Consider the following 25,820-nt stretch of genomic DNA (forward strand, 5'->3'; position numbering starts at 1 on the left):
TACCAGCAGAGTTACACCACCCCTTCTGCCGAGCTTCCGATCTCTCTGATACAATGTGTAACCTCAGACATTCAGCTCCCAGCTATAACTAGCCTTCAGCTATGAGTCAGAGACGGCCACATCATACCTGACAATTTGTAATAGTGCAACAAGATCATCCACCTTATTCCTTATATAACACTTGAGATATAACACTTTGAGTACTGTATTTGCTACCCTTTTTGATTCTGCATCCCTTTCTGCCTAGCTCTTTAAATTCGCTTTTCAGGACCTCTTTGCTTTTCCTTACCATGTCACTGGTACCAATACATACCAAGACATTTTTTTTTATTCAAACAAGAAGGCAGCGGGAGAGCACCTAAGGATTTCCAGCAGGAAGACATTTTGAGTTTTCGGGGGAAGAGAGAGGCCAGACTGCGCAGACGCATGACGTCAGCCAGTTGAGCGCGAACAGTTTAAAAAGAAGGCAGCCATATCCAGTGGGCAGCATTGGGAGCGGGCAACGGAGTGAGAGGCAACAGGGTGAAAGGGCTTTGGCTCAACAGGCTTCAGCGATAACGGGACGAGGTGAGGCAGTTGTTGATTGCAAAAGGATGTGATATGTGTGTAAGGCCAGTTTTCTGTGGTCGGTGTCAGATGTCTGGTCCTGGAGTCTCCCGGCGTCCCGGACGGCCACATCTGCACCCGGTGCATCGAGATGCAACTCCTAAGGGACCATGTTAGGGAACTGGAGATGCAGCTCGATGACCTTCGTCTCGTCAAGGAGAGTGAGGAGGTGATAAGAGAGGAGTTACAGACAGGTGGTCACTCCGGGGCCAAGGGGGATAGAGAAATGGGTCACAGTTAGACGAGAAGCTAGACTGGACTGCCAACATAGATGCCTTGTGCAGGAAGGCACAGAGTCGACTGTACTTCCTTAGAAGGTTGGCGTCATTCAATGTTTGTAGTGAGATGCTGAAGATGTTCTATAGGTCAGTTGTGGAGAGCGCCCTCTTCTTTGTGGTGGCGTATTGGGGAGGCAGCATTAAGAAGAGGGACACCTCACGTCTTAATAAGCTGGTAAGGAAGGCGGGCTCTGTCGTGGGCAAAGTACTGGAGAGTATAACATCGGTAGCAGAGCGAAGGGTGCTGAGTAGGCTACGGTCAATTATGGAAAACCCTGAACATCCTCTACATAGCACCATCCAGAGACAGAGAAGCAGTTTCAGCGACAGGTTGCTATCGATGCAATGCTCCTCAGACAGGACGAAGAGATCAATACTCCCCAATGCCATTCGGCTTTACAATTCAACCGCCAGGAGTAAGATATGTTAAAGTGCCAGGGTTAGGACTCAATGTATTTAAGTAAACTACTTAAGAACTTTTTAAAAGCTATTATTAATGCTTTTTGAGAGGGTGATTTTAGCTGCATATCATATTTTTACTGAGTTAAGTATTGTATGTAATTAGTTTTGCTACAATAAGTGAATGGGACATTGGAAAAAATGTTGAATTTCCCCATGGGGATGAATAAAGTATCTATCTATCTATCAGTCAGGAGAGGGAAAGGGAAGAGTCAGGTGCTAGAGAGTACCACTGTGGCTATACCCCTTGACAATAAGTACTCCTGTTTGAGTACTGTTGGAGGGGACAGCATATCTGGGGGAAGCGACAGTGGCCATGCACAGAGTCTAGCCCTGTGGCTCAGAAGGGTAGGGAAAGGAAGTGGAAGGTAATAGTGATAGGGGACTCTATAGTCAGGGGTTCAGACAGGCAATTCTGTGGACGCAAGAAAGAAACTCGGATGGTAGTTTGCCTCCCAGGTGCCGGGGTCCGGGATGTTTCTGATCGCGTCCAAGATATCCTGCGGTGGGAGGGAGAACAGCCAGAGGTCGTGGTACAAGGAAGTTGAAAAGCAGGACCTCAAAGGTAGAAATCTCGGGATTACTGCCTGTGCCATGCAACAGTGAATATAGGATAAGAATGAGGTGGAGGATAAATGCGTGGCTGAGGGATTGGAGCAGGGGGCAGGGATTCAGATTTCTGGATCATTGGGACCTCTTTTTGGGGCAGGTGTGATCTGTGAAAAAAAGGATGGGTTGCACTTGAATCCCAGGGGGACCAATATCCTGGCAGGCAGGTTTGATAGAGCTGTTGGGGAGGGTTTAAACTAGTTTGGCAGGGGGGTGGGAATCAGAATGGGAGTGCAGAGATTAAGGTAGAAGGACAAGGGCATGATGCTGAGTTGATGAGGAAGGACAGGCAGGGGACAGAACATAATTGTAGCCAGTTAAAGGGGTTGAAATGTGTCTATTTCAGCGCTAGCAGTATTAGGAACAAGGAGGATGAACTCAGAGCATGGATTAGTACATGGAACTACGATGTTGTGGCCATTACTGAAACTTGGTTGGAGGATTGGATGATGCAGGTCCCGGGTTTCAGGTGTTTTAAAAGGAATAGGATGGGAGGTAGAAAAGGGGTGGGGGGAGTGGCATTGCTGGCCAGGGATAGTATCACAGCTATAGAAAGGGAGGACACTGCAGAAGGAGTGTCCACGGAGTCAGTCTGCGTGGAACTCAGAAATAGGAAGGGATCAATCACTGTGCTGGGAGTAGTTTATAGGACACTGAGGAGTAGATAAGCAGGCAGATTTCAGAATGCTGCAGGAAATACAGGGTAATAGTTATGGATGATTTCAACTTCCCTCATATTGACTGGCACCTCCTGAGTGCAAGGGGGAAAGATGGAGCTGAATTTGTCAGGTGTGTTCAAGAAGGATTCCTGACACAGTATGTGGACCGGCCGACGAGAGGAGAGGCTATACTGGATCTAGTTCTGGGTAGTAAACCTGGTCAGGTGACAGACCTCTTGGTGGGGCAGCATTTTGGTGAGAGTGACCACAACTCCCTTAGCTTCAGCATAGCTATGGAAAGGGATAAAATCAGACGAAATGGTAAAGTGCTTAACTGGGGAAGGGCTAACTTTGAAGGGATGAGGCAGGAACTAGCGAGAGTAAATTGGAAACAGATGTTCAAAGGGGAAAGCACAGAAGTAATGTGGGAGAAGTTTAGGGACCACTTGAGCTGGGTTCAGGATAGGTTTGTCCCACTGAGGCAAGGAAAAAATGGTAGGAAAAGGGAATCGTGGCTGATGAAACACATGAGGCAACTCGTCAAGAGGGAAAAGGAAGCATATGTTAGATATAAGAAGCAGGAAGTAGGAGGGGCTTATGAGAAATATAGGGTAGCCAGGAAGGAGCTAAAGAAAGGACTTAGGAAAGCTCGTAGGGGGCATGAGAAGGCCTTGGCATATAGGATTAAGGAGAACCCTAAGGCATTCTATGCGTATGTAAAGATATACGCTAAAGGATATAGAGGGCAACATGTGCTTGGAAGCGGAGGAGGTTGGAGAGGTCCTTAATGAATACTTTGCTTCAGTATTCACAAATTAAAAGGATCTTGATCAGGATGAGGTGGAAGTAGAGTGGGCCTGTGTGCTGGACAATGTGGAGATTAGGGAAGTAGTAGTGCTGGATCTTCTTAAAAATATTAAGATTGATAAATCCCCAGGGCCAGATATGATACACCCCAGGTTGTTGTGGGAATTGAGAGAAGAGATCGCAGGAGCATTAACTATGATCTTTGAATCCTCTTTGGCTGCAGGGGAAGTGCCGGAGGACTGGAGAATGGCAAATGTAGTTCCCTTGTTTAAAAAAGGCAATAGGGAGAAACCTGGAAACTATAGACCGGTGAGTCTTACGTTGGTGGTATGCAACTACTGGAAAGAATTCTTAAGGATAGGATCTACGAGCATTTGGAGAAGTACAGCCTACTCAAGGATAGTCAACATGGCTTTGTGAAGGGAAGATCGTGCCTCACGAGCTTGATTGAGTTTTTTGAAGAGTTAACAAAAGAAATTGATGAGGGTAGGACAGTGGATGTGGTCTACACAAACTTTAGCAAAGCATTTGACAAGGTCCCTCATGAGAGACTCATCCAGAAAGTCATGAGGCATGAGATAAGTGGAACCTTGGCTGTTTGGATAAAAAATTGGCTTAAAGGAAGAAAGCAGAGAGTAGTTGTGGAAGGAAAGTATTCTGCCTGGAGGTCGGTGACTAGTGCAGTGCCGCAGGGATCTGTCCTGGGACCCCTGCTATTTGTGATTTTTATAAATGACCTGGATGTAGAGGCGGAAGGATGGGTGAGTAAGTTTGCGGATGACACGAAGATTGGAGGAGTTGTGGATGGAGCTGTAGGTTGTCGAAGGTTACAAGAGGATATAGACAGGCTGCAGAGTTGGGCAGAAAAATGGCAGATGGAGCTCAATCCGGACAAGTGTGAGGTGATGCATTTTGAAAGGACAAACCAGAAGACTGAGTACAGGATTAATGGTCAGTTACTTAAGAGTGTGGATGAAAAATGCAGGGTTATGGGTTATGGTCTTGGGGTTCAAATCCATACATCCCTCAACGTCACTGCGCAGGTTGATAGGGTAGTTAAGAAGACCTATGGGATGCTAGGCTTCATTGACAGGGGGATTGAGTTCAAGAGTAGAGAGATCATGTTGCAACTCTACAAATCTCTGGTGAGACCGCACTTAGAGTATTGTGTTCAGTTCTGGTCACCTCATTATAGGAAGGATGTGGAAGCTATGGAGAGGGTGCAGAGGAGATTTACCAGGATGTTGCCTGGTTTGGAGAACAAGTCATATAAAGCAAGGTTAGCAGAGCTGGGACTTTTCTCTTTGGAGCGTAGAAGACTGAGAGGGGACTTGATAGAGGTCAACAAGATTATGAGAGGCATAGATAGGGTGGATAGTCAGTACCTGTTTCCCAGGGCACCAACAGCAAACACCAGAGGGCATATGTACAAAATTAAGGGAGGGAAGTTTAGGGGAGACATCAGGGGTAAGTTTTTTTTTCACACAGAGGGTTGTGAGTGCCTGGAATGACTTGCCAGGGATGGTGGTGGAGGCTAAAACATTAGGGTATTTAAGAGCCTCTTGGACAGGCACATGGATGAAAGAAAAAAGGAGGGTTATGGGGTAGTGTGGGTTTAGTACTTTTTTTAAGGATTATATGGGTCGGCACAACATGGAGGGCTGAAGGGCCTGTACTGTGCTGTAGTGTTCTATGGTTCTAAGACTACTCTCCCTCCCTCTCCAAAATGCTGTGGACGTGATACGAGGCATCCCTGACCCTGGCACCTGGGAGGTAACATACCTTTCTGGTATCCCGTTCATGTCCACAGAATCTCCTGTCTATTCCCCTCACTATCGAGTCCCCTATCATTATCCCCTTTCCCTTCTGCACTATGGACCTATGCTCAGTGCCAGTAACCCAGTCTCTGTGGCATTCCCCTGGGAGGTCATCCCCCACAAAAGTATCCAAAGCGGTATACTTATTATTGAGGGGAATGGTCACAGGGGTGCTCTGTGTTAACTGCTAACTCATAGTTTCACTTCTCCTGACAGTCATCTAGATACATGGCCTCCTGCAACTTAGAAGTGACTACTCCCCTGTAACTCTGATCAATGATCTCCTGACTGTCCCATACGAGTCGACGGACATCCAGCTGCTGCTCCAGATCCCTAACATGATCTTCAAGGAACTACATCTGATGAACTTCACACAAATGTAGTTCCTTGGGAGACTCTGGGTTTTCCAGGACTGCAACAACCAACACGAAGAAGACACAACAGCCATTTACTACACTGAGTACAGCAAGAGATAAAAAATAACATCAGAAATAGTTGAAGATCTTAACATCGAGAACTGCCAAGCCTGTCCTGATGGAAACAGAGAAACAAGGGGCAAATGGGATTTGATACAAGTCAGAGTCCACATCAGAGAGTGGACACACCAAAGATCAGGGTAGGTGGCCAGGTAGGCAACAACTGGAATGATCAAAGTTCAAAGTAAATTTAACTCAACACGCCTCAGGTCAAAGCATTAAACTGGTTGGAAATCCCAAATCAGCTCTTTCCTATGTGGTCATATCAAATCACCCCAGGCCTGAACACACAGCACACCAAACAATGTGGCAAAGCTCCCTGCTCTCCTCTGCCAACTCCAGCAGAAGGCATCCTCAACCCTCCTTCCTTGTACCCCAGCAGCTATCAGTGACCATCCCCTTAAAACTTGAAGGACATTCATGAGGTCACAGAGTAAGAGTCAGATGGGTAGAAAGAGAAAGGATGGCCTAAAGCAAAATAAAGCAACCAAACACTTAAATCTATCATTGTGAACTTGATACTGGTGGCAATATGCATAGCATTTTGTAACCAGGGCAAAATACTCCAGCCACTTCACAAGAATCTTATCAAGCAAAAATGGGCATCAAGTCATCAAAAAGATTACAGCGAACAATTAAACCTTCCAAGAATCATGATACAAGTTTATTGATCATGTGTACATCAAAGCATACAGTAAAATATGTCATTTGCCTTCACAACCAACACACAGGGTGTCCTGGGGGCAGCTGGCACTGACATAGCATGTTCACAATGCTCAAAGGTTGTTTGATTTACTTTTTTTAAATTTATTTAAAGAGATACAGCACAGAACAGACCCTTCTAGCCTAACAAATCTATGAAAGGTCTTGGGAAATGAAAGAGATGGAGAGATAAACAGCTCTGAGGTGATCTCATGCTAGTGTCCCAAGACCCAGCTAGACTCTCAACTCAGACAATCGAGATAACATAACTCCAGAAGTGCAGAATATTCAAAACAAAATACACTCTGTGTCCACTTCACTAGGTACAGGAACTTTAAAATAACAGCAAAAGGCAAGCAGTGATGACACCTGACACAACAATGAAAATATTTCTAAAATCTTTCTTTTAAAAGAGCCATCATTCAGAAGGGAACTTGTCAAAGTAGGGGTAGCAATGAGTGGAACAGTACAGGTTGGAGATATTTGGATACTCACAGGTTTACGGAGAGTAGAATGAAGGAGGACAACTAAGAGTACATTAACAAGTCAAACTTATTAACAATGGTATAATGGATTTGAGACCAACAGGGGAGAGGAAGTAGTGTTCCAGAAGTTTTGAAAAAGAATTACTGTGCAACAGTTTCTTCCCCCAAGCCATCAGACTCCTCAATACTCCACACTGACATCTATATCATTTATTATTATATTGTAATTTGTCCTCTACTGTGCCTATTGTCTTTATTTATTAATTATACTGCCCTGCACTGTTTTGTGCACTTTATGTAGTCCTGTGCAGGTCTGTAGTCTAGTGCAGTTTTTATGTTGTTTTACATAGTCTAGTGTAGTTTTGTGTTGCTTCATGTAGCACCAGGGTCCTGGAAGAACGTTGTTTCATTTTTACTGTGTACTGTACCAGCAGTTTATAGCTGAAATGACAATAAACTTGACTTGACAAGGATGCTGCCGGGACTAGAGGACCTGAGTTATAGGGAGGTGTTGGTCGGAGCATGTCTTTGTTTCTTGGAACGCAGGAGGATGATGTGGGGGTGGGGAGCCTTACAGAAATGCTTACAATTGTAAGAGACACACATAAGGCGGCTGGTGACAGCCTTTTCCATAGGTTAGGGGAATCCAAAATTAGGGAGTATAGGTTGAAGGCGAGAGGTGAAAGATTTAAAAAGGACCGGAGGGGCAATGCTTTCACACAGAATATGTGGAACAAGCTGCCAGAGGAGGTGGTTGAGGCAGGTAGAGTAGTATCATTTAGGAGACACTTGGATCTGTAGATGGAGGGATATGACTGAATGCAGGAAACTGATCAGTTGGAAGGCACCATGGCCAGCTTGGATCTAACTCGCCAAAGACCCTGTATTTGTGCTGTATTGTTCTATGACTAAATGCATTCAACCTTGTGCTCCAGACTCACTGCTGCCTGTAAGCAGTTGGTACATTCTCCCCAATATGCCAGTGCTTCCTCCTGGCATTCCAGTTCCCTTCCACAGTCCAAAGATGTACTGGCTGGTAGGTTAATTGCCCCTTGATAGGCTAGGGTCAAATTGGGGGACTGCAGGGCAGAAGGGCTTGTATCTCAATGAATAAATAAACTCACTGTGCTAGGGAGGGTAGTGATTCAGTGGCTCAGAGACTGACTTCAGTCTTCCCAGTATTTGAGAAAACTTCTGCTCATCCAGATTGGAATCTTAGCCAAGTAAACTGACAGCTTAGAATCAAGTGCTGGGGGTCAGTATCAGGTTTAGTATCACCAGTGCATGCCATGAAATTTGTTAACTTTGTAGCAGTAGATATAGAATATCTGAATAGAATATAGAATAAAAAACTGAGTTACAGTAATTATATATGTATTTTAAGGAGTTAAATTCAAATAAGTAGTGCAAAAACAGAAATTTTTTTTAAAAAATAGTGAGGCAGCGTTCATGGGCTCAGAAATCCACCGGCAGAGGGAAAGAAGCTGATCCTGAATCACTGAGTGTGTGCCATCAGGCTTCTGTACCTCCTGCCTGATGGTAACAATGTGAAAGGGGCCTGTCTTGGGTGGCTGGGGTCCTTCATGATGGACGCTGCCTTCATGAAGCACCAGTCTACGAAGATGTCTTGGATACTATGGAGGCTAGTGCCCTTGCTGGAGCTGATTAATTTTCTTACTTCGATCTTGTGCAATAGCCCCACTCCCATACCAGACAGTGATGATCTCCACGGTACACCTGTAGAAGCTTCAGTGTTTTATGTGACAAAACAAATCTCCTCAACTAGGCGCTGCCTTGCCTTCTTTACAGCTGCATCAATATGTTGGGGCTCAGAGATATTGACACCCAGGAACTTGAAATTGCTCACTCTCTCAGGGTGCCTGATGAGGCAGTGGCTAAAATTCATGGGAACAGCAGAAACCCATAACTGATGCATTGATCAAACTGCAGACCAAGTTGCTGTGAGCTCAGTCAGGATCAGAATCTGCTTCATTCTTACATTATCTACAATAGTCTTCAGAGATCAAGTTCAATAGCTGATGGTGAAGCTGTAGCCTCCTTCCTCCACAGGAAAGATCCGGAATCTCCATGATTACTAATAAAACACAGAAACAAGAGCAAAGTACACTGAAGCGGGGGAAGCCCCACTCCATCGTCCAGCTTACCTCATCACCCTATCACACAAATGGAGCACCACACCACAATGAAAGCACTTGGCTGGCGAACCCCTAACACACCCGGCTTCATCTCATTACCGGAAAGATGCAATGGCACTTGAGAGATTGAGGGGGACATCAGTATTGGAGAACATTAGCTCTGAGAAGTGACTCACCCATGGTTATTTTCTTTTGAATAACGTTCTGAGGAGAGATTTAATCTGCCTGTATAAATTATGAGGGGCTGGAGCAGGGTGAAGAGAAAGTGACCCTGAGCAGAGAGGTCAATAATTGGTACAAGTGTGTGGTCAGAGTTGAGGAAATTGGGAGAATGATTAGAGGAACATTGTGTGCCCATCCAAGGAGTGGGGCTGTTCCAGGACTTGCTGAAAGCATGATGGAAATGGAAATGCCCATCACAGTGACGAAATAAGCATCTGAAGTGTAGCATCTAATATCATGGAGCAGAAGGCCAGGCTGTGGGATCAGCTGAATAATTCCATTTTAGTCAGCATAGGCACAACGGCCCATATGCCTTCCTTCTGTGCCATAGATTTCTACAAATATGATCCAGCAGTGCTCACATGACCGCAAATTCTCTCGCAATCTAAAAACAAGCTCCTCTTTCCAAATAACTCTCCCTTCTGGGCTTAGTGTTTACCAGTAATTGCACTGAAATGTATGCCAAATCTCAGAAGGACAGAGGTCACCCTAGGATAAAACAAAAGATAAACTTTTCTTTGAAGAAAATAAAGACTAAATTGCTTACATCTCAAGGTCAATGACTGCTTGGAAGGAAAAGATAACAACTGTGTGGCCAGGAGCCATGAAAAGGGAGGCTTAAACATTAACCAAGTAATTGTAAAACGCAAACACAAGAGGCTGCAGATGCTGGAATCTGAGGCAATCAGCAATCTGCTAGAGGAACTCAGTAGTGGACTGAGCAGCATGCATGGCGGGAAAAGAAACTGTGGATATTTTGGCACGGAGCCCTGCATCAGGACTGAGGATGGGGAGGTGAGATGGTCTGCATAGTCCCCTTCTCCTATCTACGCTGAATCCAGAATCAGTTTATTATCACTGACGTACGTTGTGAAATGTATTATTTTGCAGCAGCAGTACAGTGCAATATATAATAAAAAACTATAAATGATAAAATGGTTATAAATTATATTAAACAGTGTAAAAAGAGAAAAATAAGAAATAGTGAGTTAGTGTACATGGGTTCATTACCCATTCAGAAATCTGATGGCAGAGGGAAAAAGATGTTGAGTGTGTTGTCTTCAGGCTCTACCTCCTCCCTGATGGGGTAGCAATGAGAAGAGGGCATGACTTGGATGATGTCCAGGGCAACAATATGCTGGCCACCTCACCTCTCCACTCTCAGTCCCGATACAAGGTTTCAACCCAAGACACTGGGGGAAAGAGTGGCAAATCTTAATCCCAGTTAATCTCGAAAAAAAGGATTGAGTGACACAGATGAAGAAAGAAGAGAATCGGTTAGCTTCACAGTTTCAAGTCCAGAATTTAAAACCGGAAGGGAAATTCTCAAAAACACAAGCGATTCTGCAGATGCTGGAAATCCAGAGCAGCACACACGGCTGGGTTGCTACAGCTGTCTTGAAGACAATTCGATATGGTGGAGCCAAGGCAAAGCGGTCGAGGAAAGATTGATTTAAGAGCTAAACTGAATTGCAAAGGTCAGGTACCAGCTGAATTGAGGCAGCGGAGCCCAAGGATGCATCAAAGTGGCAGAGAGCGAGGAATGACCCGAGGTTTGGACAATTTAAGCGCTGGTCCAGATTGAAATTGTCAGGGTGCCAGGGTCAGACGTGAGGGACGATCTGATTCGACTCACTGCTCCAATGGGTTTGCTCATCTCTGTGCTGGACTGAGGCCATGGCCTGCAACTGGTGGATTTCTGGATCATCTGGCTTTATGAGCTTCAGTTCTGAATACTCTCAGCTTGCTTTTGTTGTTTGCGCAATTTGCATTTCTCTCTCTCTGCCCACTGGGTGTTTGACAGTCTTTATTTGTTTTTAATGGGTTCTGTTGGGTTTTTTTTGTTTTGTGCCTGTCTGTAAGGAGATGAATCTCGAGGTTGTATAAAGTATTCATACTTTGACAATGAATGCGCTTTGATGCTACAGCGTCTACGGAAAGGAATAGAATCAACATTACGTGCTGAGACCCTTCATCAGAAAGCCTCATGCATCTTGGGTGAATTACAATGAAAACATCAATCAAGAGCCGCTCACTACCATTGTTGCTGTGGGGTTTGTTTGTATGCTTGCCATGGGATTAAAACTGCAGCCTGCCAGGTGAATGCATTAACTACTGCAAATATCTGCAAGTCAGAACATCTCAAAGGAACCAGTTCAGCACTTGAGGTGGTGACAATAGCACTCCCGCTCACAAACCAATCTTTAAGTTCTTGTAACATGATCCCTTTACTTCACCAATGCAGGCTTAATCAGCTTGAGCCTGTTGTGTGTCCAAACCTCACTGGAGAATACAGATCCAGTGGAGAGATGGACAATGAAACAAGCTCCGCACATAAATGATAGGCATAGTGATGGGGCCTGCCATCCTTCCAAACACAATCTTCAGGGGGTGTTCAAGCCTGCATACTTAATTAAAAATGTGTCAGTCTTTGGTCTGGGTTGGTGCTGGCGGAGAAGGTCAGGACATTTAACGCTGTAGAGGGGGTATGGAGAGTTGGGAGAGGGGGGCAGTGGTGGGAAAGGAGGCATCCAAGTCTCATGGTGTCCTGTCACTGCAGTTTGCAGAATGGGGCCAGAGATCTCGGAAGTAGTTGGCCATTTGGCTCCTTTCATCTGCTCCTCCATTCAACAAAAACATGCCTGATCTTGCAATTCAACATCACTCCTCTCCCTCATTCTACATTCCATGATTCTCTTAGTTTCAAAGGTCTATTGACTTCAGTCCTGAATGACTGACCTCTTATTCTGAGGCTGTTCTACACTCCCCAGACAAGAGAAGCATCAACTCCACATCTACCCTAAAACAACTTCATGTGTTTTGATAAATCAGTTCTCATTCTTCCACATCAAAGATGGTGTAAACTCCTCTCAAGTCAATTCCAAGACAGGATTAGCTAATTGAGGAAGTGGGATGGGTGTTTCCATCACTGGTTCATGGGATCAGACTTGAAATAAGAAGCACTCCAAATATTTCTTAACTCACATGGTGATGAACTTTTAGAATTTTCTACCCTGGAGTTTCAGTCATTGACTTCATCAAACAGATCAATATGTTTAGAGGGAAGGTGATGAAAACAGGCTGCAATAGATCTGTTGTGATCTTGCTCAGTGGCAAAGCAAGCTTGAGGAATGAAATGGTCTACTCCTGCACCGATGTTCACTCCAAGGGGAAAATACTCACTTTACAATCGTGTAGTATGAAAAGAGTTATGCAACTGGATGTCCAGACAATACTGTCTTGCACTAGTAAAACAGTCCAAGGCAGAATTACCAATTAACTTAGCAAAAAAGTCTTTTTTAAGTTAACTCCCTAGAGGATCGGAGAGGCAAAGAGGTTGAGCAACCTACAGTGGCAACGTGAGCTGGTTGGGTTTTACATGGAATCCAACTTGATTACAACACAATCAACTGACGCAACAAGTCAGAGGCTCCCAACCTGAACAAATGTTGCCTGACCTGTTAAGTAGTTCCACTCTCATGTTATTTTTAAAAGTCGTATTTCTAGCACCTTTTTTTTGTTTCAAACTGAAAGCAGCAGCTCTCTTTCTGCTTCTGAAAACCTAGCATGGGGAATATAAAACTGAGATAAATAAATAAATATAGCCATTGAACTAAAACTGGAGGAAAAGAATTTTAACAAAGACGAAGGTCTTGCTCTAAGTAGAACCCGGAAGTCGATTGTAAACAAGGTGGGAAAGCAGAAACCTGATTGGATGAGGACTAACCAATCAGGAGGGATTGACCCTGGATTTATAAACACCACTGGACCAAACATGCCCAGGCATCATTCCTGATGAAGATGGCAGAGTTTGTCACTGAAACATCAGTTATAATCGCTAACTGTACCTGGGAAGTCTGGGATGAGTTTAATCATCATATATGCTTGGAAACCACTAGACCTTTTTTCTAGCAAGGGGATTTATCAGTGTTGAGGGCAATTTGGGAATTAAGTTGTGAACCTCACTCACAGAATAGAGGCCAGAGGCAGAATTTGAGAGCAGCTGAGAGAGCAGTGGTTCATCTAATAAGAGAGTTTTAATCAGCACTGATCAAACCTCTTGGTTCAAGAACAAGTGCTTTTCTTGAAACTTCAGATTAAATGAGACATCTCATAAATGCATAAGATGTTATGCACAAAGTGCTGGACAATTGGGTTAACACAGAAAGGCACCCACTGGTCGATGGGGACGAGCGTGGCCTTATAGCCTGGTTCCACACTATGCATTTCTATTAAATCTCTGCCAGGCTTGGGTGGAGATAGTAGGGCGAGTGTGTTCTATGCCCACACACTAACCAGCCACAAAGGAAGTGGTAGAAAGGAAACAGATACTTCCCTCATGATCTGCTGGGGAGCTGGAGTGAGCAGTCCATTCAAGCTTGGTGAAAATGTCCAACGTTACGACCTTGATAAACAGCTCCAAGGTGAATCGAAGGATAACTGACTGATAAAGAAAGAACTTGTAGACTATGCTCCTCCTAAATGCACTGCAGCATGTTGTGCTATCAACAATTCCCAGCTGTGACTTTCAAAAGCTCCCAAGGCAATCCTATATCTCAGTACCTTGAGCACCAGTCTCACACAGCACCAATTGCTCAAGCCATTCCTGAGTACCCAGGCCCCATTTCACCCTCAGCCAGTCGAGTTTCTAATCTCCACCCTTGACAATCTAACCTATCCACACTCAGCACCAAATGCACCTGCAATAAAGGGAGACATTTCAGCCCACCACTTGAATTGCAACTAGTAAAAACAAACTCTCAACATACACTGAACACTGGAGGAACTCAGTAGGTCAGGCAGCATCCATGGAGTAAACAGTCCACGTTTAATTATAAATGACCTGGATGAGGAAGTGGAGCGATGGTTAGTAAGTTTGCCGATGACACAAAAGTTGGAGGTGTTGTGGATAGTGTGGAGGGCTGTCAGAGGTTACAGCAGGACATTGATAGGATGCAAAACTGGGCTGAGAAGTGGCAGATGGAGTTCAACCTAGATAAGTGTGAAGTGGTTCATCTTGGCATGTCAAATATCATGGCAGAATATAGTATTAATGGTAAGACTCTTGGCAGTGTGGAGGATCAGAGGGATCTTGGGGTCCAAGTCCATAGGACACTCAAAGCAGCTGCGCAGGTTGACTCTGTGGTTAAGAAGGCAAATGGTGTATTGGCCTTCATCAATCGTGGAAATGAATTTAGGAGCCGAGAGGTAATGTTGCAGCTATATAGGACCCTGGTCAGACCCCACTTGGAGTACTGTGTCAGTTCTGGTCGCCTCACTACAGGAAGGATGTGGAAGCCATAGAAAGGGTGCAGAGGAGATTTACAAGGATGTTGCCTGGATTGGGGAGCAAGCCTTATGAGAATAGGCTGAGTGAACTTGGCCTTTTCTCCTTGGAGTGATGGAGGATGAGAGATGACCTGCTAGAGGTGTACAAGATGATGAGAGGTATTGATCGTGTGGATGGAGGATGAGAGGTGACCTGATAGAGGTGTATAAGATGATGAGAGGTATTGATCGTGTGGATAGTCAGAGGCTTTTTCCCAGGGCTGAAATGGTTGCCACAAGAGGACACAGGTTTAAGGTGCTGGGGAGTAGGTACAGTGGAGATGTCAGGGGTAAGTTTTTTACTCAGAGAGTGGTGAGTGTGTGGAATGGGCTGCCAGCAATGGTGGTGGAGACGGATACGATAGGGTCTTTTAAGAGGCTTTTAGATAGGGACATGGAGCTTAGTAAAATAGAGGGCTATGGGTAAGTCTAGTAATTTCCAAAGTAGGCACATGTTCCGCACAACTTTGTGGGCCAAAGGGCCTGTATTGTGCTGTAGGTTTTCTATGTTTTGGCTGAGACCCTTCATTGGGAAGTGGGAAGAAGCCAAGTAAGAAGGTGGAAGGAGGGAATGGATTACAAGCTAGTAAACGATAATGGCAAACTCTTTCAACTCTCTTCTAATAACTGAATGCTCAGATACTTCAGAAAGCAAACCTGAAAGTCCTGTCAGAGGGACCTTGTCAGAATTAGCATAGCAAGGGAAATGCAAACACTTACAGTGAGTGTGGACTCTTCAACTGACCCTGTGCCTGTATCAGACCTGCAGAGATAGCTCCCTCACCTGCACAGTGCACAAGGCAGTAAATATCCTGTCACCTTCCAATAGTCCGTCCCAAAACTCAGGGATTGAAGCTAGGTAGGCACAGAAGTCATGCCTTCATTACCATGTGCTCCCTCCCCCACTGCATTCACCAAGACTACCAGTCATAATCATTAGCTCATTTACAGAGATAATCTGACACAAGATCAGTGTCAGCTGACGTTCAGGGCACCCTTACTCTGTAACAGATGCTTCTCAGCCACTTCACGTTCACAGGATTTATGGTGGAGGTGGGGAGGGGAGGAAGTACAGGTAAATATGTAGGGCCAGGTTATCAGACAGTCTTACTGTTTAAGCATTTGGATTCCAGACCATACAATTCCTGTGATTTACAACAGCCATAAAGCTTCATTGTGCAACCTGCAATTGCCAGTACACACAGCAAGTTGCGACTGACTGTCAACTGAGATCCTGGGTACATAGCAGAAATGTCTGTTCCCATTTCTCCTCAGCCAGCTTACAAACAGCAGAATGACAGTCCGTAACAACTGCTCCGCTTTCTCCAGACAGGCAGAGGCCGCTGCCGACCGGGCTGATCACAGACTCTGCCAGTCATGTAGCCACATCAGTGGCGCTGCAGACATCACAGCTTTTCCAGGTGATGCCCGGATCATTCCTCCAGTACGATCACTCACAGCATACAGAAAGGAAATACGATTATCACTCTTTTACAGAGATAAAGGTGAAATATTTAAGGGGAACATGAGGGGGAACTTCTCCACTCAGAGGGTGGTGAGAGTGTGGAACAGCAGAATGCGTGTTCGATTCAGCACTCAAGGGAAGTTTGAATTAGTAAATGGATGGGAGTGGTATGGAGGACTATGGTCCTGGTGAAGGACAATGGGACTTTGCAGAATCAGTACATACTAGATGGGCTGAAGAGCCTGTTTCTGTGCTGTAGAGCTCTACAACTCTCCGGCTTTTTGGAATAGACAAAAGGGAACAAAAAGGTCAGAGGTTTTCAAATAAACAAAGTGTTGTGTGGAGCAGCAAGTTCTTGGACAGGGCGGAAGTATTTTGCTGCCCAGGATTATCTGATCGATGGTGAGAATGTGGCAAGTGCACATGCGGCCAATAACTGGGCCTCCTACACAGAGGAGACACTCTTTTATGCACAGGCTTTCGAGGGCACATGTTTTTCGTAGCTCCCACAGTGCAAGTTGTCCAGCGTGTACCATTACCAACATGACTCAGTAAACACACTTAATCACATAAACTCCATTGTAGCTCTTCATCTGCACAGATGAATCAGGAGGATATCAGATTTCACAAACGTCAACAACTCAGGACCACAGAATGCTGATTATAATAGAGGCTTAATTTCCCACAATTACAAAGATTATCCCCCTTTACTAAGTGTGAATGCCATTGCACAAGTTTGTATATTCTCCCCATGAACGTGTGGGTTTCCTCCCACAGTCCAAAGATGTACCAGTTGGTAGGTTAATTGTCCCATGATTAGAACATGGTTAAATCAGTGGGTTACTATAAATTTGCTGACGATACAAGCATTGTTGGTAGAATCTCAGGTGGTGACGAGAGGGCGTACAGGCGTGAGATATGCCAACTAGGGGAATGGTGCTGCAGCGACAATCTGGCACTCAACATCAGTATGTCGGAAGAGCTGATTGTGGACTTCAGGAAGGGTAAGACAAAGGAACACACACCAATCCTTATAGAGGGATCAGAAGTAGAGAGAATGAACAGCTTCATGTTCCTCAGTGTCAAGATCTCTAAGGATCTAACCTGGTCCCAACAAATTGATGTAGTTATAAAGAAGGCTGAAATGGTTGCTACAAGAGGATGCAGATTTAAGGTGCTGGGGAGTAGGTACAGAGGAGATGTCAGGGGTAAGTTTTTTACTCAGAGAGTGGTGAGTGCATGGAATGGGCTGCCGACTTCATGGTGGAGGTGGATACAATAGGGTCTTTTCAGAGGCTTTTAGATAGGTACATGGAGCTTAGTAAAATAGAGGGTTATAGGTAAGTCTAGTAATTTCTAAGGTAGGGACATGTTCGGCACAACATGTATTGTGCTGTAGGTTTTCTATGTTTCTAAGGCAAAACAGCGGCAATACTTTATTAGGAGTTTGAAAAGATTAGGCATGTCAACACTCAAACTTCTACAGTTGTACCGTGGAGAGCATTCTGACAGGATGCATCACTGTCTGGTATGGGGGGGGGGGGGGGGGGGAATCTAGTCAGCTCCATCTTGGGTACTAGCCTACAAAGTACCCAAGACATCTTTAGGGAGCGGTGTCTCAGAAAGGCAGCGTCCATTATTAAGGACGTCCAACACCCAGGGCAATCCTTTTTCTCACTGCTACCATCAGGTAGGAGATACAGAAGCCTGAGGGCACACACTCAGCAATTCAGGAACTGCTTCTTCCCTTCTGCTATCCGATTCCTAAATGGACATTGAATCTACCTCATTTTTAAAAAAATATACAGTATTTCTGTTTTTGCAGTCTTTTAGATCTATTCAGTATACATAATTGATTTACTTATTTATTATTGCTTTATTTATTTTTTCTCTCTGCTAGATTATGTATTGCATTGAACTGCTGCTGCTAAATTAACAAATTTGATGTCACATGCCAGTGATAATAAAACAGATTCTGATTACTGGGAGCACAGGTTGAAGGGCTGTTCCTCAGTGTCTCTCTAAATAATAAAACGTTTTAAAAAACACCGGGTTCACGGTGTGTTCTGCCGGTAGCTAGGTTTGGGGCAGTGTGAAGGGGGTCAGAAAGCCATCAGAGAACTCCGTGTGCAGGCATTGCGGAGGACGAGTCACAAGAGCATGCTGAGCAGATGAAACGTTGCCTGCCACCCACCATTGTCTCTTTGAGCCAAGCACACACATGCAAAGAGAGCCACAATGTCAGCACCTGGGCTCAGAGGAGAAGAGCTGTGAACAGCTTGGGCGGAATGAGCAGGCACTCCAGAGGAGCAGTGGCCACTGCAACATTAGGTTGAACCCATCCTCTGTACAGGGGCATTGGCTTCATCTGAGTGTACTCTGTGGCACAGCTAGTCGTCCCAGTGTTTACAGAGCCAGAAACCTTGCTTCAATCCTGAACTCCTGTGACGTCTGTGTGGAGTGTGCACGTTCTCCCTGTGACCATGTCGATTTCCTCCTGGTTGTCACTTCCTCCAATATATGTGAATGAGTATGTGAATTTGCCACTGTGAGTTGCCCCTAGCGTGCAGCTACTGGAATGTGGGGAGGAGATGATGAGAATGAGGATTGGTATAAATGGGTAGCTGAAGACAATGTAGACTCAGTGGCCCGATTCCATGCAGCAAGACTATGGTTTCGGCATAGTCTAAATGGGCTGAAGGGCCTTTTTCCTGTGCTGTACTTCTATGACTAGGAATAGGATTCACTTCCCTTTCACATTGGCTATGACAGGCAAAGGCAACACTGGACAGAAATTAGCCAACATCGCTCTAAGCCCCTGGTTCCACAAATTGCACTTTTTGCTGGTAGAAGAGAAGGTCCCTCAAAGACAAAGTGTCTCCAACCTGAAACCTCGATGCTTTCTCTTCCCACAATGCAGTCTGACCTGCTGAGTATTTCCAGCTTGCCTGATTTTAAGGTCTCCCACATAGGATAGATGAAGAAGGGTACACCAGTAGCACAGTGGCCACAGACCCTCTGCTCAGGTACATCTGGAGTGCTCCTTCTGCCAAATGTCCCCTTTGCAAACACGTTGCACGAAGGACATTCTGCTCCGGAGGTGGAGCATATCCCTCTTCACAACGACGATGCTGACAATGACAGGGTCCTCTCTAACAAACAAGGCCACCGGTTGTAGGAGACACTTCCTTTCCCGAACCCACCCAAACTAAAACTGAAAATAAGCACCCACAATACAAGGCAAGTTCTTCAATGCAGTCTTTGACCATATGGCATGTGCCATAAAAATGGTTGCAAAGTGTAAATACAGCTGCTTGGGAAAGCCACTTAATCTTCGAACTCATTCCATCACTGAATCAGGTCACAACTGAGCTTTGCTCTTCCAAGGCAGCAGCAGCCTGCTATGATTTTCTGCCGCATGCTATCACAATGATACCAGGCAACAACAAGCTCTAATGAGCAGAACTCAGGGTCAAACGGCCCAAAGGCCCCCTGCTACTTTGAAAGGGTTACATTGAGCCGGTGTGCAGGAATTATACAGGTGCACTGCTCCGCATCAGAGATGCTGTTGCCAGGGAAACAGCTTGGGTGCAACACTGAAATACAACAAAAAAAGGCAGTCCTGGCAGCTACCAAACCACACCCTGAACACAAGAAACTGAGAAAAAATACCTTCACTCAGGGCCAGAAAAGGCAGGTGGAAGGGAAATCGTAAATAGAATTCCTATGGACATACAGGCACGTATTAAACAGAAACCCCGCAGCCTCATGTAGCCTTGTCATGCAATCGTCGAAACGAGTCTGTTCTCCTCTCTAGCGTTCGAGCAAGCAGATGGCAGAAAATTTCTCAAGTTGGATAGACAGGGGACTGAAATCAGACGGTGACACATCCTTCAGCCATTCGCACACCCCCCCCCCCCCCACCTCGAACAAAATACATGCGGGTTTTGATTATTTTCGGCAAGTAGTTAGGTGAAACTGACATCGCTTTTCACGTTTGTTTGATTTTTCTCCGCTGACAATATGTTCTCACTTTATGCCGCCGCTTTGTCATTTTGGCACCTGGATGCCACTGCAGGGCTACACACAACGAGCCGAAGAGAAGCTGCTCTCGCAGCCTGTACTTCAGCAAAGACACGCGGCAAGCTCTCGTGTTTTCAATGCCACCTGCATTCCCCGTGAGAGGTGAGGGGTCAGGGCCAGAGGAAACGCCTGCCCGTACCGAGGGGAGGGAGAAAATGCAACAATTACCGCCGACAAAGTATTTTTGGCGGGGGTGGGGGAGTAGACAATTCCCGCGACACACCGCCTTACCTCCAGTCTAGCACTTACCGACATCAAAGCTGCAGCCACCCGTCCGCCCACTGCAGCACTGGCAATCCCGGCCCCGGCCCAGCCCAGCCCAGCCCAGCCCAGTCTCCCGGCTCTCCCGGCCGGCCAGACAACCAGCCAGCCACCTCGTACAGTCCTTCAGAGTGAACCCAGCCTTGTGACTGACAGCCAGCCTCCACCAATCACGTCGAGCATCGGGTGGGAAACCCGCCAATCTGCGTCGAGGGCGATGAGAAAAAGGGGAAAACTTTCATGGATTAGAAATTAAGACCATTTGGGAATGGAAGAGTAAGTGACAGTTTAAATATTTTGTTGCAAGGAATCAAGTTATTTGTTTTTTTTCTAAAAGGAACAATACGCCCACAATTGATCTCAAGTTATAAGGCAAATATCTTGACCAAGAGTCAGTGGTAAAGTTTCTAGGTATGTGGCTGGACATAAGGCTAACATGCAATGGTGCGTGTGAATAAAATTCTCGAGAAATGTAAAAAGCCTTGAATGTGCTTAGTTGGGTGTGACTGGGGTGCGAGCAGGAGATCACTTAAACAAATGTATATATATATATACATATGGAGTGGTGTCATAGGAACAAGCTTGCACTCGTCATCAGCAAAAACAAAGATTGTGGACTTTTAGGAAGGTTAAGACGAGGGAAACCGAAGCAGTCTTAATAGAGGGATCAGAAGTGGAGAGAGTGAGAAATGTCAAGTTCCTGGGTGTCAATATCTCAGGGGACCTAACCAAGACGCAACATATTGATGCAGCTATAAAGAAGGCAAGGCAGCGATTATATTTCATTAGGAGTTTGAGGAGATTTGATTTGTCAACTAAAACAATGGATAACTTCCCCAGATGTACCGCGGAGAGCAATCTGACTGGCTGCATCACCGTTTGGTATGGGGGGGGGGGGGGGGGTTGGCTACTGCACAAGATCAAAATAAGTTGCAGAAACTTGTAAAATTCGTCGGCTTCATCTTGGGTACCAGCCTCCGTAGTATCCAAGACATCTTCAAGGAGCGGTGCCTTAGGAAGGCGACGTCCATTATTTAGGATCTCCCCACCCAGGACATGCTCTCTTCACACTGTTACAGTCAGGTAGGAGGTACAGAAGCCTGAAGGCACACACTCAGCGATTCAGGAAAAGCTTCTTCCCCTCTGTCATCCGATTTCTGAATAGATATTGAATCCATGAACACTACCTCACTACTTTTTTTCTGTTTTTTTTAACTTAACTTTTAAATAGACATATACATTTATTTTATATATATATTTAATATATCCGTTTTTCTCTATATTTATTTATCTATCATGTATTTCATTGTACTGCAGCTTGATGTTGACAAATTTCACGACCTATGCCTGTGATATTAAATCTGATTCTGATTGCTTAATTCAGATTTTTGTAGATGTGTTGCTTCTGGGTCAGCTTCACCAGTGGTCTTAAAGTCCTGAGAAAAAAATTCAAGATTATGCTGTGGTGCTATCAAATCATCCCCAATTGTGGCATTATTGGTAGAAATGGGTGAAATACCTTTGCACCTATGCAGGTTACAGTTAGCAATGGTTTATTGGATTAATGTAAGAGGACATAAAGTTAATCAATCGATATTGGCAAGATTAGCAGTGTGCTGGGGGCACTGTATTTGTAATGTCTTCAGTTTTAGCTGGCTGGAAAATGAATGGGTACAAAATCTTGGGTTGTTTAATGTGGACTATGGTCCCACTCCTCCATGGCTTTTCCCATTTATGTATTGGACATACGAGGTTGAATAATTCCTTGTTCAGAATTAATATGCATGATACAGGCATCTGTATGGAGTGCATTTGTCAAGAAATGGTGCAAGAAATTGTTTGAATGCAGTTCCTATGAGGTGCAAAGGAAACATCTAATTGCTAAATTGAGATCCTTAGGACAGACACAATTTAACATGGATAATTTGTTAGGATATCACTACCATTATAATGTATACAAGAGAAATACTTGACTTTCAGAAAAGCATTAGACTTTTTGATATTGTTTGAATTTATTTTGTGCAGGGGGCTGGGCAGAATTTAGTGAGTCTACATGCTTTCTTTTTGCTCCACACTCCGAATCAGAAAACGTTGGTAATGCATCTTGTGTTGGTCTAACAACTGCCATTAAACTTTACAAAAAGAAGAAGAAATGGATGAGTAAATGCAAGGGTAAAAGGTGACAGACACTAGGTTAAAGGTTATTGGAAAGAACTATGAGTACGAGAGATGTACAAGGGAAACAAAGCAAATATAAATAAACTGTGAATGAAGTGACTGGAAAAAAAAACAAGGCATTTGGGGGTGCACAGCAAGTGGTAAGGAAATATTATAAAACTACTGAGGTTAAAGTCAAGGTAGGGTTTATGAAGCAAAGTCAATAGGAGATGTGGTACAAGTGAAACTGAGTTACAGGATAATGCATTGTATTGCATCTTTCTCTCAGTATTAATTGATGTCTCCCTCTCTGATTCATACCCTCCCATGACATCAATATTGTAATATTCTTCTCATATCTTCAGCTTCTTCCATCGATTTCAATGTTGACTGAGACCTGGGCAAGGTTGTATGGGAGACCGGCAGTTGCCCAAGCTGCAAGTCTCCCCTCTCCATGCCACCGATGTTGTCCAAGGGAAGGGCAAGGACAGCTTGGCATCGGTGTCGTTGCAGAGTGATGTGTGGTTAAGTGCCTTGCTCAAGGACACAACACGCTGCATCAGCTGAGGCTTGAACCCTTGACCTTCAGATCACTAGACCAATGCCTTAGCCACTTGGCCACGTTCCTATCTTAGTCCCCCTACAAATGACATTTTAAAATTAAAAGAGTGAATGATTGCTGTTAGCAGCCTTGCACTTACTGTGGTTATTGAGTCAGATGAAACTGACTATTGAATCTCAATTATTATTTAATATTATCTATCATCAGCAGAAGGTGATCTAAAACAGCAATAAAACAAGCATAACTTCTACCTGATCTTGTTTCAATTTTTTAAAGGGACAGCCATAGCTAGACAACTAACCCATTCCTTAAAATTGCCAAATTCAGTTATCTGATGTGAACCAGAGATTTGACCGATAACAGACTTCATTTGGAAAGTTTTACTGCTCTGTTCTGTAACTGCAATGTATACACTGTGTGAAGCCTGAGCAATTCATCTACCAGTGACCTGTGAGCAGGAGAGGAAGAGGAACGTGCTGCTGAATATCTCCCCCTTGTCCCACACTACTGTACTTAGTGAGAGCTCAGCAAAAAGCCCTCAGCTAACTGGTAAAGGAGAGATGAGTTCTGTCTTTCTATAACTCTGTGATCCAGTCCATGCCTTTTTTCTATGTATGATCAATATAGAATTTGATATAGGATGGATGCAAGAACTCTCATCTAACCTCAGTATTGTGAGCAGTGTCTGCCCAGCTCACAATAGTGAACAGGGTGGGATTGGGGGTGAAGCAATATTTTTTTTAACTGGAAAGATCTTTGGTTTGAACAGTATTCAACTAATTTTATCTTGATTTTACAAGCTCATTGTAAATTGCACTGCTTCCATATGGCACTGAGAAAAATGATAAAACATGCACAAGAACTTGATTAGCCCAAAAAAATTATATAACAAATATTTAGAAAACTTCTCTTCTTTTAGCAACACCCACAAAATGCTGGAGGAATTCAGTAGGTCAGGCAGCTTCTATAGAAATGAATTAACTGTTAATATTTCGGGCTGAGACCTCTTCTTTTAGCTATTTATCTCATTAGTATTAAATTAGGTTCTAGAATCTACAAAATATTATATTATTAGTATAGCCACGTCAATTATTACTGTGTTATAATTTTTTTAAATTTTTTAAATTTTTTTCTTCTTATCAGAGTTGAGAGGCGGGACTGCGCAGGCGTGTGATGTCGGGCAGTGCAGCGCAGAAGATTTAAAAGGTCAGAAGTCCTGTTTCGGGTTTAATTTGGAGAAGGAAGGCTGAGAGTTGGAGCGGGACTGCAGCGGGAGCGATTTTGATTTTTTCTTCTCATCAGAGTTGAGGGGCGGGACTGCACAGGCGTGTGATGTTGGGCAGTGCAGCGCAGAAGATTTAAAAGGAACACAGCCTTATACAGCGGGCAGCGTTGGTTTGCGGACAGCGGAGTGAGCCAGGAGCAGAGTGAAGGCTTAAGGGCTTTGGCTCAACAGGCTTAGGTGGAAACGGGCAAGGCAACGTAGGTTTAGTTTTCAGTTTTTCCTGTTATTTGAGTGTGAGGGCTGCTTGTTGTTCTCGGTGTCAGAAGTGGGAGGTCCTGGAGTCTCCAAGCATCCTGGACGTCCATATCTGCACCAGGTGTGCCGAGCTGCAGCTCCTAAGGGACCGTGTTAGGGAACTGGAGATGCAGCTCGATGATCTTCATCTGGTCAGGGAGAGTGAGGAGTTGATAGAGAGGAGTTTCAGGCAGGTGGTCACACCAGGGCCACGGGAGGCAGACAAGTGGGTCATGGTTAGGTAGGGGAAGGGGAAGTGTCAGGTACTAGAGAGTACCCCAGTGGCTGTACCCCTTGACAATAAGTACTCCTGTTTGGGTACTGTTGGGGGGGGGATAGCCTACCTGGAGCAAGCAACAGAGGCCATGCCTCCGGCACAGATTCCGGCCCTGTAGCTCAGAAGGGTAGGGAAAGGAAGAGGAAGGCAGTAGTAATAGGGGACTCAATAGTTAGGGGGTCAGATAGGCGATTCTGTGGACTCAGTCAGGAGAACCAGATGGTAGTTTGCCTCCCTGGTGCCAGGGTCTGGGATGTTTCTGATCGTGTCCAAGATACCCTGAAGTGGGAGGATGAGGAGCCAGAGGTCGTGGTACATATAGGTACCAATTACATAGATAGGAAAAGCGAAGAGGTCCTGAAAGGAGAATATAGGGAGTTAGGAAGGGAGTTGAGAAGAAGGACTGCAAAGGTTGTAATCTCGAGATTACTGCCTGTGCCATGCGACAGTGAGAGTAGGTACGGAATCAGGTGGAGGATGAATGCATGGCTGAGGGATTGGAGCAGGGGGCAGGGATTCAAGTTTTTGGATCATTGGGACCTCTTTTGGGGCAGGTGCGACCAGTACAAAAAGGACGGGTTGCACTTGAATCCTAGGGGGACCAATATCCTGGCAGGGAGATTTGCTAAGGCTACTGGGGAGACTTTAAACTAGAATGGTTAGGGGGTGGGAATCAATTTGAAGAGATTAGGAGAGAGGAGGTTAGTTCACAAATAGAGAAAGCTAGTAGACAGTGTGTGAGGGAGGATAGGCAGGTGACAGAGAAGAGGAGCACTCAGATCAAAGATGTAGGGGAGAAGGAAGAAAAAGATAATAAAGTTGTTTGCACCGTTAGAGATAAACAGAGAGTAAGAGGTGGAGAATTTCTTAACTGCATCTATTTTAATGCTAG

The 25,820-nt window shown here is 44.8% G+C and overlaps 1 protein-coding gene and 1 long non-coding RNA gene across 6 annotated transcripts in view; one reads left to right on the plus strand and one right to left on the minus strand.

The window, feature by feature from the left end:
- kifc3 (kinesin family member C3) overlaps positions 1-20,545 on the minus strand; it is a 76,650-nt gene extending 56,105 nt beyond the window's left edge. For 3 of the 5 annotated variants that reach the window (XM_073069731.1, XM_073069730.1, XM_073069727.1), the window contains exon 1: positions 20,402-20,545. The gene's annotated coding sequence lies outside the window, so the exon portion shown is untranslated. The remainder of the gene's footprint in view (positions 1-20,401) is intronic. The other 2 variants (XR_012101872.1, XM_073069728.1) reach the window with 2 other exon arrangements.
- Positions 20,545-25,820, plus strand: part of LOC140740517 (uncharacterized) — a 193,127-nt gene continuing 187,851 nt past the window's right edge. The window contains exons 1-2 of the long non-coding RNA XR_012101873.1: positions 20,545-20,689; positions 24,276-24,338. This is a non-coding gene — a long non-coding RNA (uncharacterized lncRNA). The remainder of the gene's footprint in view (positions 20,690-24,275; positions 24,339-25,820) is intronic.

This window comes from Hemitrygon akajei, chromosome 17 (genome assembly GCF_048418815.1).
Source record: "Hemitrygon akajei chromosome 17, sHemAka1.3, whole genome shotgun sequence".
NCBI lineage: Eukaryota > Metazoa > Chordata > Chondrichthyes > Myliobatiformes > Dasyatidae > Hemitrygon > Hemitrygon akajei.